The sequence below is a fragment of the Equus asinus genome, chromosome 28 (assembly GCF_041296235.1).
Source record: "Equus asinus isolate D_3611 breed Donkey chromosome 28, EquAss-T2T_v2, whole genome shotgun sequence".
In the NCBI taxonomy this organism is placed as follows: Eukaryota; Metazoa; Chordata; class Mammalia; order Perissodactyla; family Equidae; genus Equus; species Equus asinus.
Window position 1 is genome coordinate 40,869,255 of NC_091817.1, and position 16,338 is coordinate 40,885,592.

General features: G+C 40.4%; 1 long non-coding RNA gene across 8 annotated transcripts in view; it reads right to left on the bottom strand.

The window, feature by feature from the left end:
• Positions 1-16,338, bottom strand: part of LOC106834642 (uncharacterized) — a 136,065-nt gene that overhangs the window by 52,613 nt on the left and 67,114 nt on the right. The gene's annotated exons all lie outside the window — the stretch shown is intronic.

Sequence of the window (16,338 nt, forward strand, 5' to 3'; positions counted from 1 at the left end):
ATAAAATGGCAACAGTAGGCCCCCACGTTTCAATAATCACTCTAAACATGAATGGATTGAACTCTCCAATCAAAAGGCACAGAGTGGCAGGATGGATCAAAGAACAAGATCCAATAATATGCTGCCTCCAGGAAACACACCTCAGCCCCAAAGACAAACAGAGACTCAAAGTGAAGGGATGGAAGACAATACTCCAAGTTAATAATGAACAAAAGAAAGCAGGTGTTGTCATACTTATATCAGACAAAGACTTCAAAGCAAAACAGATAAAGAAAGACAAAGAGGGGCAGTATATAATGATAAAAGGGACGCTCCACCAATATGACGTAACACTTATAAATATATATGTACCTAACACAGGAGCACCAAAATTCGTAAAGAAACTATTAACAAAACTAAAAGGAGACATCAACAGCAATACAATAATAGTAGGGGACCTCAACACCCCATTAACACCAATGGACAGATCATCCAGACAGAAAATCAACAAGGAAATTATAGAATTAAATGAAAAATTAGATCAGATGGACCTAATAGATATATATAGGACACTTCATCCAAAAACAGCAGGTTACATGTTCTTCTCAAGCACGCATGGAACATTCTCAAGGATAGACCATATCTTGGGAAACAAAGCAAGCATCAATAAGTTCAAGAGGGTTGAAATAATATTAAGCATCTTTTCTGATCATAATGCTATGAAACTAGAAATCAACTACAAGAATAAAGCTGGGAAAGGGCCAAAAATGTGGAGACTAAACAACATGCTACTGAACAAACAGCGGATTATCGAAGAAATTAAAGAAGAAATCAAACATTATCTGGAGACAAATGAAAATGAAAACACACCATACCAAATGATTTGGGATGCAGCAAAGGCAGTCCTAAGAGGGAAATTCATTGCGATACAGGCTCACCTCAATAAGCAAGAAAAATCTTACATAAACAACCTCAAATGACACCTAATGGAATTAGAAAAAGAAGAAGAAACAAAGCCCAAAGTCAGCAGAAGGAGGGAAATAATAAAAATTAGAGCAGAAATGGGGCTGGCCCCATGGCAGACTGGTTAAGTTCGCGTGCTCCGCTGCAGGCGGCCCAGTGTTTCATTGGTTCGAATCCTGGGCGCGGACATGGCACTGCTCATCAAACCATGCTGAGGCAGCGTCCCACATGCCACAACTAGAAGGACCCACAATGAGAAATATACAACTATGTACTGGGGGGCTTTGGGGAGAAAAAGGAAAAAAATAAAAATCTTTAAAAAAAAATTAGAGCAGAAATAAATGATATTGACACAAAAAAGACGGTAGAATGGATCAATGAAATAAAGAGTTGGTTCTTCGAAAAAGTTAACAAAATCGACAAACCCTTAGCCAGACTCACTACAAAAAAAACGAGAGAAGTCTCAAATAAATCAAATTAGAGATGAGAAATCACAACAGATACCGAAGAAATACAAAGGATCATAAGAGAATACTATGAAAAACTATATGCCAAAAAATTGAACAACCTAGAAGAAATGGATAAATTCCTAGACTCATACAACCTCCCCAAACTGAATCAGGAAGAAATAGAGAATCTGAATAGACCAATCACAAGTAAAGAAATAGAAACAGTAATCAAAATCCTCCCCAAAAATAAGAGTCCAGGACCAGACGGCTTCTCTGGAGAATTCTACCATACATTCAAAGAAGATTTAATACCTATCCTTCTCAAACTATTCCAGAAAATAGAGGAAGATGGAGCACTCCCTAATACATTCTATGAAGCCAACATCACCCTGATCCCCAAACCTGACACAGACAACACAAAGAAGGAAAATTACAGGCCAATATCACTGATGAACATAGATGCAAAAATCCTCAACAAAATTTTGGCAAACCGAATACAGCAGTACATCAAAAAGATTATACACCATGATCAAGTGGGATTTATACCAGGGACACAGGGATGGTTCAACATCCGCAAGTCAATCAACATGATTCACTACATTAACAAAACGAGAAACAAAAACCACATGATCATCTCAATAGATGCAGAGAAAGCATTCAACAAGATCCAACATCCACTTATGATAAAGACCCTCAATAAAATAGGTATAGAAGGAAAGTACCTCAACATAATAAAGGCCATATGTGACAAACCCACAGCCAACATCATACTCAACAGACAAAAACTGAAACCCATCCCTCTCAGAACAGGAAGAAGACAAGGGTGCCCACTTTCACCACTCTTATTCAACATAGTACTGGAGGTTTTGGCCAGAGCAATTCGGCAGGAAAAAGAAATAAAAGGAATCCAAATAGGCAACGAAGAAGTAAAACTCTCGCTGTTTGCAGACGACATGATCTTATATATAGAAAACCCCAAAGAAACCATAGAAAAACTATTAGAAACAATCAAGAACTACAGCAAAGCTGCAGGGTATAAAATCAACATACATAAATCAGTAGCATTTCTATATGCTGACAATGAACTAACAGAAAAAGATCTCAAGAACTCAATCCCATTCACGATCGTGAGAAAAAGAATAAAATACCTTGGGATAAATTTAACCAAGGAAGTGAAAGATCTATACAACGAAAACTACAAGACCTTCTTGAAAGAAATTGACGACGACATAAAGAGATGGAAAGACATTCCATGCACATGGATTGGAAGAATAAACATAGTTAAAATGTCCATACTACCTAAAGCAATCTACAGATTCAACGCTATCCCAATCAGAATTCCAATGTCATTCTTTACAGAAATTGAACAAAGAATCCTAAAATTCATATGGGGCAACAAAAGACCCCGAATTGCTAAAGCAATCCTGAGAAAGAAGAACAAAGCCAGAGGCATCACAATACCTGACTTCAAAACATACTACAAAGCTACAGTAATCAAAACAGCATGGTACTGGTACAAAAACAGATGCACAGATCAATGGAACAGAATTGAAAGCCCAGAAATAAAACCACACATCTATGGACAGCTAATCTTTGACAAAGGAGCTGAGGGCCTACAGTGGAGGAAAGAAAGTCTCTTCACAGATGGTGCTGGGAAAACTGGACAGCCACATATAAAAGAATGAAAATCAACCATTCTTTTTCACCATTTACTAAAATAAACTCAAAATGGATCAAAGACCTAAAGATTAGGCCTGAAACAATAAGTCTTCTAGAAGAGAATATCGGCAGCACACTCTTTGACATCAGCTTCAAAAGAATCTTTTCGGACACCATAACCCCTCACATGAGGGAAACAATAGAAAGAATAAACAAATGGGACTTCATCAGACTAAAGAGCTTCTTCAAGGCAAGGGAAAACAGGATTGAAACAAAAAAACAGCCCACTAATTGGGAAAAAATATTCACAAGTTATTTATCCGACAAAGGGTTAATCTCCATAATATACAAAGAACTCACACAACTCAGCAATAAAAAATCAAACAACCCAATTACAAAATGGGCAGGGGACATGAACAGACATTTCTCCAAAGAAGATATACAGATGGCCAATAGACACATGAAAAGATGCTCATCATCACTAATCATCAGGGAAATGCAAATCAAAACTACACTAAGATATCACCTTACACCTGTTAGAAAATAATATCCAAAACCAAATAGGCAAAAATATCCAAAACCAAGGGTGACAAATGTTGGAGAGGCTGTGGAGAAAAGGGAACACTCATACACCGTTGGTGGGAATGCAAACTGGTGCAGCCACTATGGAAAACAGTATGGAGATTCCTCAAAAAGTTAAGAATAGAAATACCTTATGACCCAGCCATCCCACTGCTGGGTATCTATCCGAAGAACCTGAAATCAGCAATTCCAAAAGTTCCATGCACCCCATGTTCATCGCAGCATTATTTACAATAGCCAAGTCATGGAACCAACCTAAGTGCCCAGCAACTGATGATTGGATAAAGAAGATGTGGTATATATATATATATATATATATATATATATATATATATATATATATATACACACACAATGGAATACTATTCAGCCATAAAAAAGGACAAAGTCATCCCATTCACAACAACATGGATAGACCTTGAGGGTATTATGTTGAGTGAAATAAGCCAGACAGAGAAAGACGAACTCTGTATGACTCCACTCATAGGTGGTAGTCAACATATGGACAAAGAGAACTGATTGGTGGTTGCCAGGGGAAAAGGGGGTGGGGGGAGGGTACTAGGGGTGAAGTGGTGTACCTACAACATGACTAATAATGATGTACAACTGTAATTTCACAAGGATGTTAACTTTCATAACCTTAATAAAAAAAAAAAAAGAAAGAAAAAGAAAAAAAAAGAAAGAAAGAAGCCAAGCCACGGTAGGTTAAGTAATCCACCCAAGATTGCAAAGCTAGGAAGGGACACTGTCAGGATTTGAACACACAGCTCCTCAGGCCAGAGCCCGCATTCTTATACCACTGTTTACTGACTATGGAATAAGAGAGACTTGGTAAGAATTTCAGCTCTGCCACTGAATGACTAGCGAGCCTCTGAGATCATTGCTCTAAATATACCTTATTTTCTCCTTTAACAAATACTGAGGACTGACCTTATGCCGGTCAGTGTGCCAGGGGCTGGGGATACACAGTGAGCAAAACCCAGCAGGGACTTTACTCTCATGGAGCTTACAGTCTAGTGGGGGAGCTGTACCAGGGCAGATGGTATGGGCTGATGATTTCATTGAGGTCAAACTACAAACCAAGAAGAGTGTTCCAGAGAAGAATATGGTTCTCTAAGAGCTTATAACACAGAAACCTGCTGTAGAATTGCAATGGTAGTGAAGTCCTGCCAGAACACATGGATACCAGGAGGAGGAATTGGTGTTAACTAAGGGAGGGCTGTAGTCAAGAATAGAGAGAGGTTATTCCAAACAAGAAGGGCACGTCCCAAGATCCTGTGGAGGAAGGGGGCAGGGCAAAGTCAAGACACCATAGGAATGTGCACAAGGCTAGAACACAGAGAGTGAGGAACAAAGTGGTGCTAGATAATGCTGGAGAGGCTGGCAGAAAGAAAGAATGCAAGACCTCTGGAAGGAGTTCCACCAAAAGGGTTTTACCAGGTTTAGCCCATCCGCAACCTGTCAATACTAATTCCTTCCTTGTAAGGCTGTGGTGAGGATTTTATGAAAAAAAAACAACTATGAAAAATGTCTGGGTCGTGGTCAGCACTCAACCTTCAGTCTTTCCTTCAGCTTTTCTCAACTGTATTTATTTTAAGGAATGTCTAGTCAACAGTCTTCTCCACTGGGGTTTTAGTCCTCCTTTAAATTGATTTCCACAGAAAATGTAGGACATTGGTATCTCACTATGCAGCACATCCTTTCAACCTTCAATTTGCATGAAAATTACTAGATCAAATAATGTTGTCCTGCCTAAAAACCACACTGTGAAATCAAGTACACCCTGCAAAAGTGGCCAAACCAGAGGATCTGCCAAATGCCACCACCACCAAATAGAAGCCATAGTGATTTGGGACAACATCTTTGAAAAAGAATAAGAAATCTTTCTTCCAAAGAGTACCTCTAAAAGTCTCCTTTTACAGAGAGAATCCGGGCTAACAGTACCCACCATCATTCTGCCCCAAAATTCAGTACAACTGAGTGCTGAGTGCTCATGTGGTGAGGAAGTGCTACATTTTATTGTGTGCTTTGTGATCTTTAGGTCTATATACTCCCTGACTTTTCTCAAACAATGTAATTCAACCCAAACAATTCTCAAATAATGTAAGGAACTCCCTTTTCCTCTTCTTTACCAAGTTCACCACTGCAAGGAGTCTTTTTGCTAGAATGTGCAGCTCTGGCTCTGCCCCTAAGATTTACGCTTCGTACAGGATTCCTGATGCTATGACCCCATTAACTTTGGGTAGTGTTAGAGCAGGAGAAATTACTCACACATTAGCCTAAATGTGAACACAAGACCCTTCTGTTTATATCCCATAACTTAACTGAGACAATGTTAGACTGGTCACATCCAATCCTGCTAAATGGGAAATCAATACCAAAATAAAGACTACCATAAATGCGGATAATCTGGTTTACCGAGAATGACCTAACCGCTGTCAGCTTGTGGTTCCCTGGAGCTGAAGGCAATTCCAAACTTTTCATCGCCCTTTAACTCTCAGCATCCAGGAGTTCATTCCTGCATGTCTTAGATCTTGTTCGCCGTAGCTCAAACACTGAGTCCAACAGAGAAAGGCCCACATCTCCTTTGTGGTTTGCCTAGACCCATCTCTTCCTTGGTTGACCAACAGCAAGAATGAAATTCATTTGAAACCTCACCTCCTCCGTAGACTGAGGCCGTGCTTTGATGGACCCCAACAGTCCAGCGTCTCTCAAAACAAACCTAGAGATGCAAGATCCACACGTACAACAGCAGAGAGTCATTTCCTTACGAACATTTCGTCCTGAAAACTCCAGCTTTCTCAAAACATGGACAAAATTTGTGCCACAGAAGATGATATTTATAAGTCTAACACCCACTAACCATTCTTCTGTGTTACATTCTTTAAAATGCAGCTATTGTCTCCATATAATTATATCTACATTGTAAGTCATAATTTTGTAATAATTTTCAAGCTGTCACATCTCTCCCCTAGCCTCCAAATACATATATTTCGTGAATTGTTTAGGAATAACTATAAGATAAGGCAGAGCCTGCTGTGGCCTTTCTCCTCTGATGGACTAGAAGCTCTGAGAGGGCCAGGCTGGGTCTGAATCACCTTTCGTGCAGCTGTGATTTTGCACACACTGGTTACTCTGCCTTGAATTGCTAAGGTAGACAGTTTACAACTTTATTGGCTTCTGCAGAATCTAACCTTCTTCTATGTTCAGAGAATTCTACCTGTGTTCCACTACAGAAGCTGAAAATACGAGATACTCATTTTCCCAGACTTTCTTGCAGCTAGGATATGAACACACGACCCAGACCCCATAAATCAGATGCACAACGGACTTCGAAGCAGGACCCAGCAGTGCCAAGAAGTGGGACTGTGTCTGGCAGCAATAGCGGTTGTGGCCAGCTTGAGCTCCCAGGGCACAACTACAGAGCTGAAGGTCGAAGTATCCACAGCTCGAGCTTTTTCACCAGAGCAGTTCTAGGGTATGGTTTTGACCTTCGTCTCTGCCTGTGTAAATCTGAGTCTGGCTTTTGGCCCTCCTAACAATATCCTTTTAATAAAACTCCTTTTCTATTTAAATCAGCCAGAATCAGTGCTTGAAACTTCCAGCTAGGAGTTCTCACTCCACTTTCCTTACCTGGAGAATCAACACAAAGCCATCACCAGATGGCCAATGAGTGAAAATGTGAGGCAATCGTCTGGCTATTATTGATCTAATTCCTACAGATAAACAGGAAAATGGTTTTGTTTTTTTTTTAAGACAGATCAACCTCCTTTTTTGGAGCCTATGGACACAGCTCAGAACGCTGTTCTCCTTTCTCTGAGAGCCATAGATCATCTTCCCAAATAACTACCCATCAATCTGATAACAATACTGTATGTTTATAGTGACAAGAAAAATCTATCAGTTATGATGAAGGTGAAAATGCTTTTTTTTAAAAAGCGCTTTCACTGTTAAAAGATGGAAATCCTCAGCTGAAGAGAGATTTGGTTTTTCTCAGGTAAACCTTTTGGACTATAGGTTTCTGTACACTTTTACCGAAAACTTTTTAAAGTAAATGATGCTTTGGGTTTTCAGAGCAGAAACAGACATTTCCAAACAAATCTGCATAACTCAATCCTTCGTTTCACCACGGACTCAGGACCAAGTGAATCATGTTTAATGGCTAAAGTCCTCTCTCAAGCACTGAGGAATAAGACCTTTCCTGAACAGGGAATAAGACGCTGTCACCCTCCAGGGTTGCTCTCCCCTCATGTCCTCTATGCTCAACCCTGAAGATTCTGTTTGAGGAATCCTCTTCTCACCATGCTAAGCACAGAAACACATGAGGTGCCCTCTGAGCAAACTTAGGAACTCACCTCATCATATTGTCACCAAGATTTTAGGACATAGCAGTGAACAATTATGTGCAAAAAGATTCACAAGTGGGCCATTGTTTCAGGCTGTGGTTACTCATATGTCAGTGTGCTTCCCAAGTACATGCTTCTTAGCAGTAGGGCCAACAACAGACCCTAAATTACATGGTTGCGGGTGTAGACAGAGCCTTCCAACCTTGGCTCTCAATCAGAACAAAATTTGTGCTGAGACATAAAGAAAGCTCTGTGCTGCTGGGAATGTTTATCCAGAGAAATCTAAAAATAGTGAGCTGCTTTACTGTGGATGCCCAAGGGGACCTTAAGATAACCCTCTGCTATAAGTGAGTTTCAGGCAAAGCTTATCTGCTGAAATACCAGTAGAGAAATCCTACCTAGAACCTAATAGGATAAATTGGATTCAACCTGCTTGTCAATTTCAAATGATAGGTAGCTGGGTCTTAATCACTGGCTTAGTGGGAAGGAGGACAAGATTAGTTAGTTATGTCTATCCTGAGATTGGAAGTGGGGGGTAGTAACATGAGTTCCACAGATTTGAAGACCCCATTATGCGATATCACAGTGTCAGTTAAGCATTGCCTGACTTCCTTAACTCAGTGATGAATTCTCCATCTTTAGGAATTTCAAAGCTCTTTCCTTCTGCTTCTCTTATAACACTATATTCCACTCATTATTATGTGCATGCTTCTGTTTTCTCCTTCTAGACCATTAATTCTCCAGTGCAGTAAACTGCATTTTACTTACCATTGCATTCTTCTCAGATCCTAGCAATCTTCTATCCATCCTTTTACCAATTCAGCAAGAGGTATGGACTGCCTATTCTGTGTTGTTTTGGCTAGGCTCTGGGATAGGAGCATAAATAAGATCCAATCCATATACTCAATAAGCTCACGGCCTAGTGGACTATTGAATGAATGAAGCAAAAATTTGTATTTTGGTTCCCCCAATGGTGTGATCTGTGCTAATGATCAGCTCTTAGAGGGGTTTGGTGTTTTATGACTTACGAAGTTGGTTTCCATACACATTGTACTCTGATGTCATCCCAGTGAGATGGACAGAACAGTGACTGAGGTCATACCAGAGAGGCTAAATGACTTGCCCACAGTTTCACCAAGATGCGTTTTGACAAATAAATTGAGAAATGTTTTTGAAAATAACCATGAAGCAAATGAGGAAACCCTCTTCCGTAGTGCCATGACCTGAAGCCTGAGCTCTGACGATCATCCCAGCTTCAAACACAGCACATGAGCCTCAGTGGTTGGCTGAATAATGGCCTCCACAAAGATGTCCACATCCTAATGCCCAGAACCTGGGAATATGTGAGGTTTTGTGGCAAAAGGGAATTAAGATTGCAGATGGAATTAAGGTTGCTAATCAGCTGACCTTAAGACAGGAGGATTAGCTTGGATTTTCCAGGTGGCCCCAATGTAATCATAAGGGTCCTTAAATTGGGAAGAAGGAGACAGAAGAGAACCAGAGAGGTGACAGCAATGAGGAGGACATGGCTGGCTTTGAAGACTGAGGAAGTGGCCATAGCCAAAGGATGCAGGCAGCTCCTTTAGGGTGAAAAGGCAAGGAAACAGATTCTCCTTGAGCCTCCAGAAGGAACAGCCCTGTCAACACCTTGACTTTAGCCCTGTAAGGCTTATTCTGGGCTTCTAACCTCCAGAATTGCAAAATAATAAATGTGTATTATTTGAAGCCATTAAGTTTGTGGTGATTTGTTACAGCAGCCATAGGAGTCTAACACGGAATTCTTGTGAGCAAATCAGTTTCATAATATCCCTCTTCACAGGATGTGTGTGTGTGTTTGTGTGTGTGTGTGTGTGAGTGTGGGGTGTGTGTTAAATAACAGAATATATACACAGGTTCTTCTGCACAGCAGAGTGACCACAAATGTTATCTCCCTCTGCCCTCCCTTGGAAATACCACATCCTGGGAGCTTGTTGTGTTGGGTTTTTTAATCACAATTTAAGCATTTTCTGGCCTATAATATTCTCTGACAACATTAAGAAACACTAAAGAAACATAAACGAACAAACGAACAAAACTCTTCTTCAAAAAAGTACGTCTCCACCATAACTACACATGAGATTCACCTGGGAAGTTTTTAAAAATACAGATGCCCAGGCTCTATCTCAGATCAATCGAATCAATCTCTCTGAGGAGGAGTCTCAAGTCCAGGTCTTCTTTTTAAAGCTCCCCAGGTAATTCTAGGGAGGCACGAGAGTTGAGAACACCCACACCAAAGCCACAGAGGAGCCTTTCACAGCAGAGGGGAGAACGCCTCAGTCTGTCTGGGACCAGAGTCCAGCCCCTTGTTCCTCTGACCCGGCTCTTGTCTCCATCATGCCCACAACATGACTTTCCAGCACCTTCTCCTAAACACTCTAGTTTTCCTCTTTTGTTTTTTCAGTTCCAGAAATCTCTGACCAAAAGAAAACTGACTCAGAAGTCCAGTAGATAAGAGAGATGAAAATAGGAATATGGAGAGCCTAGAACCATTCAGATTTCAGCCTTCCATATCTCTTTGGAAGCTAGAGTTCCAGAGTTGGAATTATTGTTTACTCATTTAACCACATAGTTCAGCTGGACTCGAGAACCACCTAGTGTAGCATGTCCCAAACTGTAAATAACACACCATTAGATCCTCAAGATATTAACAGATGTCATCTGAAAAAATAACAACAATAATGGGGATGTCCATGGTCAAATATCTTAGAAAAACACCACTCCCACTCTCCCACTCTTGGATATTAAAGGCTTTGAGATGCCCTGCAGTTAAAACAATATTTTGTTCAACCAAATACTTCCTAAACTTATTTGACCAAGATCTGTTTTTGTAAGGGGTCTGTCATCCGGGGGTCCCAGTTTGGAAATTGCAACTCCTCCTTATGAAAGACGAGAAAATGGTGGCTCAGAAAAATTTAGAAAATGTGCCTCAAGTCATGAAGCATGGTCAGCCAATGCCTCCCTGTCTCCCGTTGACCCACCTGTGCTCCCTTGCCCTGGGCTATTTCCAGCACACTGACAGCTTCCCACCTGCAGGGTGCCTATGTTTCCCATCACTGTCTAAGAACTTCCTCTGGTCCCAAAGATGCTTGCTCTGGGTGCAGCCATGGGTGTAGAGAATAAGAGTTGGTGTGTAAATGCTCTGGTTTCCCGTCCTCCAGTGAAGAGTGTCCTCCAGAAGGATTCTCAAAGAGTCTTATCAACTTCCTAATGAGTTCTTATCTCAAGGCCTGCTTTTGGGAGAACACAAACAAAGAGTTTCTCACAAAGCAAGTCAGGAATGATAATCTAGATTTAAGGTCTATTTCAGACACTAAATAGACCATTTTTTTAAAGACATAATTTTTTTAGAGCAGTTTCAGATTGGCAGCAAAATTGAGGAGAAGGTGTAAAGATTTCCCATATACCCTCTACTCACACAGCGGTATGGTCTCCCCCATTGTCAATATCCTTCACCACATAGTTCATTTGTTAAAATCAATGACACATTGGTTATCACTCAATGACACATCATTATCATCCAAAGTCCATAGTTTACCACAGGGTTCACTCTTGGTGTTGTACCTTCTATGGGTTTGCACAAATATATAATGATATGTATCTATCATTACAGTATCATACAGAGTATGTTCACTGCCTTAAAAATTCCTCTGTCCTAATGATTTGGTTTTAATAAATGAAATCAGATTCAAGCTCAAGATTCCAAGTTTTAAGCAGACATAGACTTTTTCCTCCTGAGACAAGCAGCTAAATTCTACTGTCAAAATCAAAAAAGTTTAAGCTTTTTCTTCCTTCTGACTCTATTTAAAAAAAGAAAAAAAATTTGAGAAATAAGTCTGTGTTAGAGATAAAACATTTTGCCTTATCTTCAGAAAACCAGCAGGGCTTCTCCATCTTTGTGCCCTCTGGTGAAAGGTCACAGACAAATAATATGTCATGTTGCTAGAATGTTCTTTGAGAGCTAAGAAGGAAACACAAATGCTTAAGAAAGTTGAACTCAGGAATTTCTGAAAAGGCTGCATGTCTGAGGTGGCTCCAGGCTGCCAATTTGTTTCTTTTTTTTTTTTCAAAAACAGTGAATAAATTTGCTCAAGAAATTAGCTGTCGATAGCTGGGGTATGAAAATCTAACTAGAGCTCCAAGTTTGGCCAAAGATCTCAAACTGTTTTCCAGATATTTGGGGCTCAGTAAAATCTAACACATTTTTCTCAACAACTTCTTTTCCCCTTTTATTTCCAAGCCCTGAAATTTTAAGGGAACTTGAATATGTTTTTTAAATATTAGTTGATATCAAGCAGGCAGATAAACATTTTCTGATTATTCTTTTAACAGAAGGATTTTCAAGAAACTACGCTTGATTTTGGTGTATGCGATTTTCTCCATATGCGAATTGTGCACCCTTCTGCATGCTGAGGGAGGACATTTAAGCTTGAAATCTCACAAGAGAAGCTTATACTTTCACACAGAGAGAGCAAGCCTATGGGGGTTTCAGGCAACCTGGCTTGATAAAACTGGGAGGGAGAGAAATATCCACTAAGGTAGAGAAAGTACAGCCCCTCCCTTTCACCTCCTCGGAGACTGATGATTCTAAGGCCAGTTGGACAATGGTCAGGACAGGCATTACAAATAGATGAATAACTTGTTAGAATCCATCTGCTCAGCTCTGAGTATTTTCAGAACTGGCTGGATCCAGAGTTGTGTGCTTCAAAACACAACTACATCTGACTGCTCTTCATCAAAAGTCACGATTGCCTAGAAATCCATTCTCAGGCGTGTGACCTGTCACTCTTTCCTAATTGCCTTCTCGATCCTCAGCTCCTGTCACGCTCATTGCCAGAAACTTCCCACTGTCCTGTGGTCTAACCTCAATCCCAGACAAATGACCAGACCAGACTCTCTCCTTGCTCAGCTCTGAGACCAGATTTAGTTCTGAAGGGTGGAGAGTCCCTCTGATGAGGTTGTTCTCCATCTTCCATGGCCTCACTCTGTGGAGCTCCTGTTAGCGGAAAATATTAGCTCATCTCAACATTTCCACCTCTGATCCCTCTAGCTAAGCCCCTCTGCATAGACATTCTGCCTACTCCATACAGTGTTCATAACCCTTCAGGTACTAAGCACCCTCTGGAGATTGAATAGGAGGTCTCTGACAAAGAATGCTTTAAGACGGGGATAGAAAATGTCCCCTTTGACCAAAAACAAAGGCTTCCCTCAGAAAGCTGTCCCAGGACCAGAAAGTCTACCATTCAACTCTTTTCTCTGGATCAAAACACAGAAGGTAACTGTCAAGGGAGATAGGAAACATATGAAGTTGTTATCAACCATAAGCACTCCAGCTAAAATGAACTTATCAAATTTTCTCTGGTCACCAGCAGGGCTGATGAAAAGGGATCATGGACACAGAAAATTTGTTTAGAGATCTGACGGGAAAGATGCCTAAGGCACAAGGAGTTGAGCAGTCAAAACGTTTTTCCTTAGTTATAGGAATAATGGGGATGGTAGCAGGCATTATGAGATGAAACAAGAGTACTATACACCCAGAAAAAGAACATAACCCCAAGGAGAAGACACACAGATAGGAAAAGATGATGAAAATCATGATGAAAACAATGACTGTAGTTATCATTCAGTGAGAAGACACAGTGTGATACATTTGACATACATTATCTTATTTGATTTTCACGGTCCATATACTAGGTAGGTATTCTCCTTTCCATTTTACAGATGAGTATATTGAGGCTCATAGACAATTCATCCTTTACCTTATTCACACAACTAGTAAGTGGCAGGTTGTGAGTTTAAGCCCAGATGCCCCTCGAAAGGTCATAATCATTCCACTTGGCCATACCATCTTTGTAATAACGCATTTGTTGCATTATAGTTAGGGAGCACATATGTGACTTCTCAGAGAAAAAGAAAAGAGAAAGAGGAAAAAAAAAAAATCCCACTAGATTTCAGACTAGAGACTTGGCCTAGAGCAGCAGAAATGTCAGTGAACTAAATCGATGATCGTTCCTTGGCCTCACACCCTGCCATTCACCTAAGTCTGTGGCTCCCTGTTGGGGACTCCGGGGTATTGCAAGGGATCTGTGTATCCATATGCACATCAAGCCTTGTCTGCAGACAAAATACATCATGCACATATAAGATTGTTCTGTGATTGATAATATACCACTTGATTCAAAAGTGTTATCAAATTCACAGTAGATATCTATCATTGTACATTTCTCAATCTAGGAATATTAAAAGCATAATTAGAATCATACGGGATGGGTGTTTTTGTTATTAAAAAGGGATTTTCAATCCAACAATCCAGAAATTCCATTCCTAGATACATATTCAACAGAAATGCATCCATGTGTTCATCAATAAACATTATACAGGAATGGTCATAAAAGCACATTCATATTTCTCCAAAGTGGAAACAACCCAAAAGCCAACAAGAGTGCAATGGACAAATCCACTATCGTACAGTCACACAGTAGAATATGACACAGCAATAAACGTGTACAGACTACAACAGCACACAACAGGATGAATCTGACAAGGCAATACAGAGCAAGGAAGCCAGAAACCTCAAAAGCACCCTCTGTGTAACTCCACTGACGTAACATTAAAAACAAGGAAAACTAACCTATGCTGTTAGAAGTCAGGAGAAGGGTTACCATGAGCGGTGTAGAGGCAGTAAGTGGAAGTTGAGTGAGAGGGGGCTTTCAGAGAGGCTTATAATGTTCAGTTTCTTGATCATCTGGATGTTGGTCACATGAGTGTATTCAGTTTATCAAAATTCCTTGAGCAGTGCATGCGATTTGTATATGTATTTATATTTATGTTATATTTCAATAAAAGACCCACTGCTCTATATAAAGGCTATCTGAGCCAAGGCAGATGCTTATCCTTTGCCAAACATGAATATTTTTGCTCAGCCCATCTCCTCCACTTCAAATCACCCACCCCACCATCTCTGGTTATAAAAATCTTTTCTATTCTTTGAAACCTATTTGAAATCTACTCAATAGCACCATTTCAAAGAACCTTCTCCACTTGTCTAGTCAGAAGTGAACTCTTGCTCTTCCAAACCCCAGAGAGCCTTAACAGCTTTTCACTGATCACAACTCTGAGGTCCTCAGAGCCTAGGATAGCGCAGTGCTTGCCAAGTGATAGGTCATCAATAAAGATTTTCTGTTATTATAATAATATCCATATGTTAACCTCATAATGCAGCAACTTATGTTTGTCTTACTTCCTGCCTTCCGGAAGCTCACAGTCTTGGGAGAAATATATGTCTCCTCATCTTTGTACTGCCCATCACACCCAGCCCATGACCACACCTAACAGCAGGTGCTCAGGCAGTGTCTTTAAATGAAGACATGTGTCACCTGTAAAAGGAACTTGCAGTGAAAAAGATACCTTGAAGATCTCAGTAGTTCTATCTCATTCTTTACAAAAGAAAATAAAGAAGGCTTCAATATGGACATTGCCCTTTCTCCCCAGTGGCTGGCATTTTATTGGGTTCATATAAGACTGAATACCCCCTTGAGGGTCCAATTATCAACACAAGCAAAACCGTGATTTTCTTACAATAAGAAAACTGAAGGCAGCTGAGATGTTTGGATCACAGTGATGAAGAGTTCAGCCCAATTCCAAGCCCCTTGGATCAACTTTGGCATTTGCCTCCACGTACTAGGACAAAGGATCCGATAATCAAATCAACAAGGCAACATGCAATGGAAAACGACAGAAGTGCCATCAACGGATTGGCCTTCAAGTCCACTTCAGACTTGTCTCTCAGGGGAAACAGCATTTCTGAATAGTCTCCAGTGTGTGCTCAGTCTCCAGTTCTGCCTCCTCCCTTCTCTTTTTCCTTCCCTTTTCTTAATAACCTGCATAATGTCCGGGACAAATTCACTGTGAAATAATTTTTTTTAATATTAGGGCAAAATGAGAGGTGCTGGAGTGCTAAGATTCCTGAATTAATAATACTGCTGCCATCCCTGATTTTAACTTTCTCTTTTCTGCAGGAAGAAGCCAAAACATGAGGAGATATTTTCCAGCATTACAGTCAAACTGTGCATTTTTAGAGCTGTGGGCAGGCTGAGTGATCTCCAGCCAGAGTTTCAGCCCTCAGCCCTACATTCCAATGTCATTCTCTTACCACAGCATCTTTTCTGGCCTTCCCCAAGTCATTACTTTGGAGAAAATGAAGCACATTTTCAGAATTTAATTTAAGAATAACCCAGGCAACCTAAGGCCAACTGACAAGGCAGTTGGTGAAGTCAGCAGAAGGAAGAGCTGATATTGGCAAGATGTATGTGGTCAACACCTCT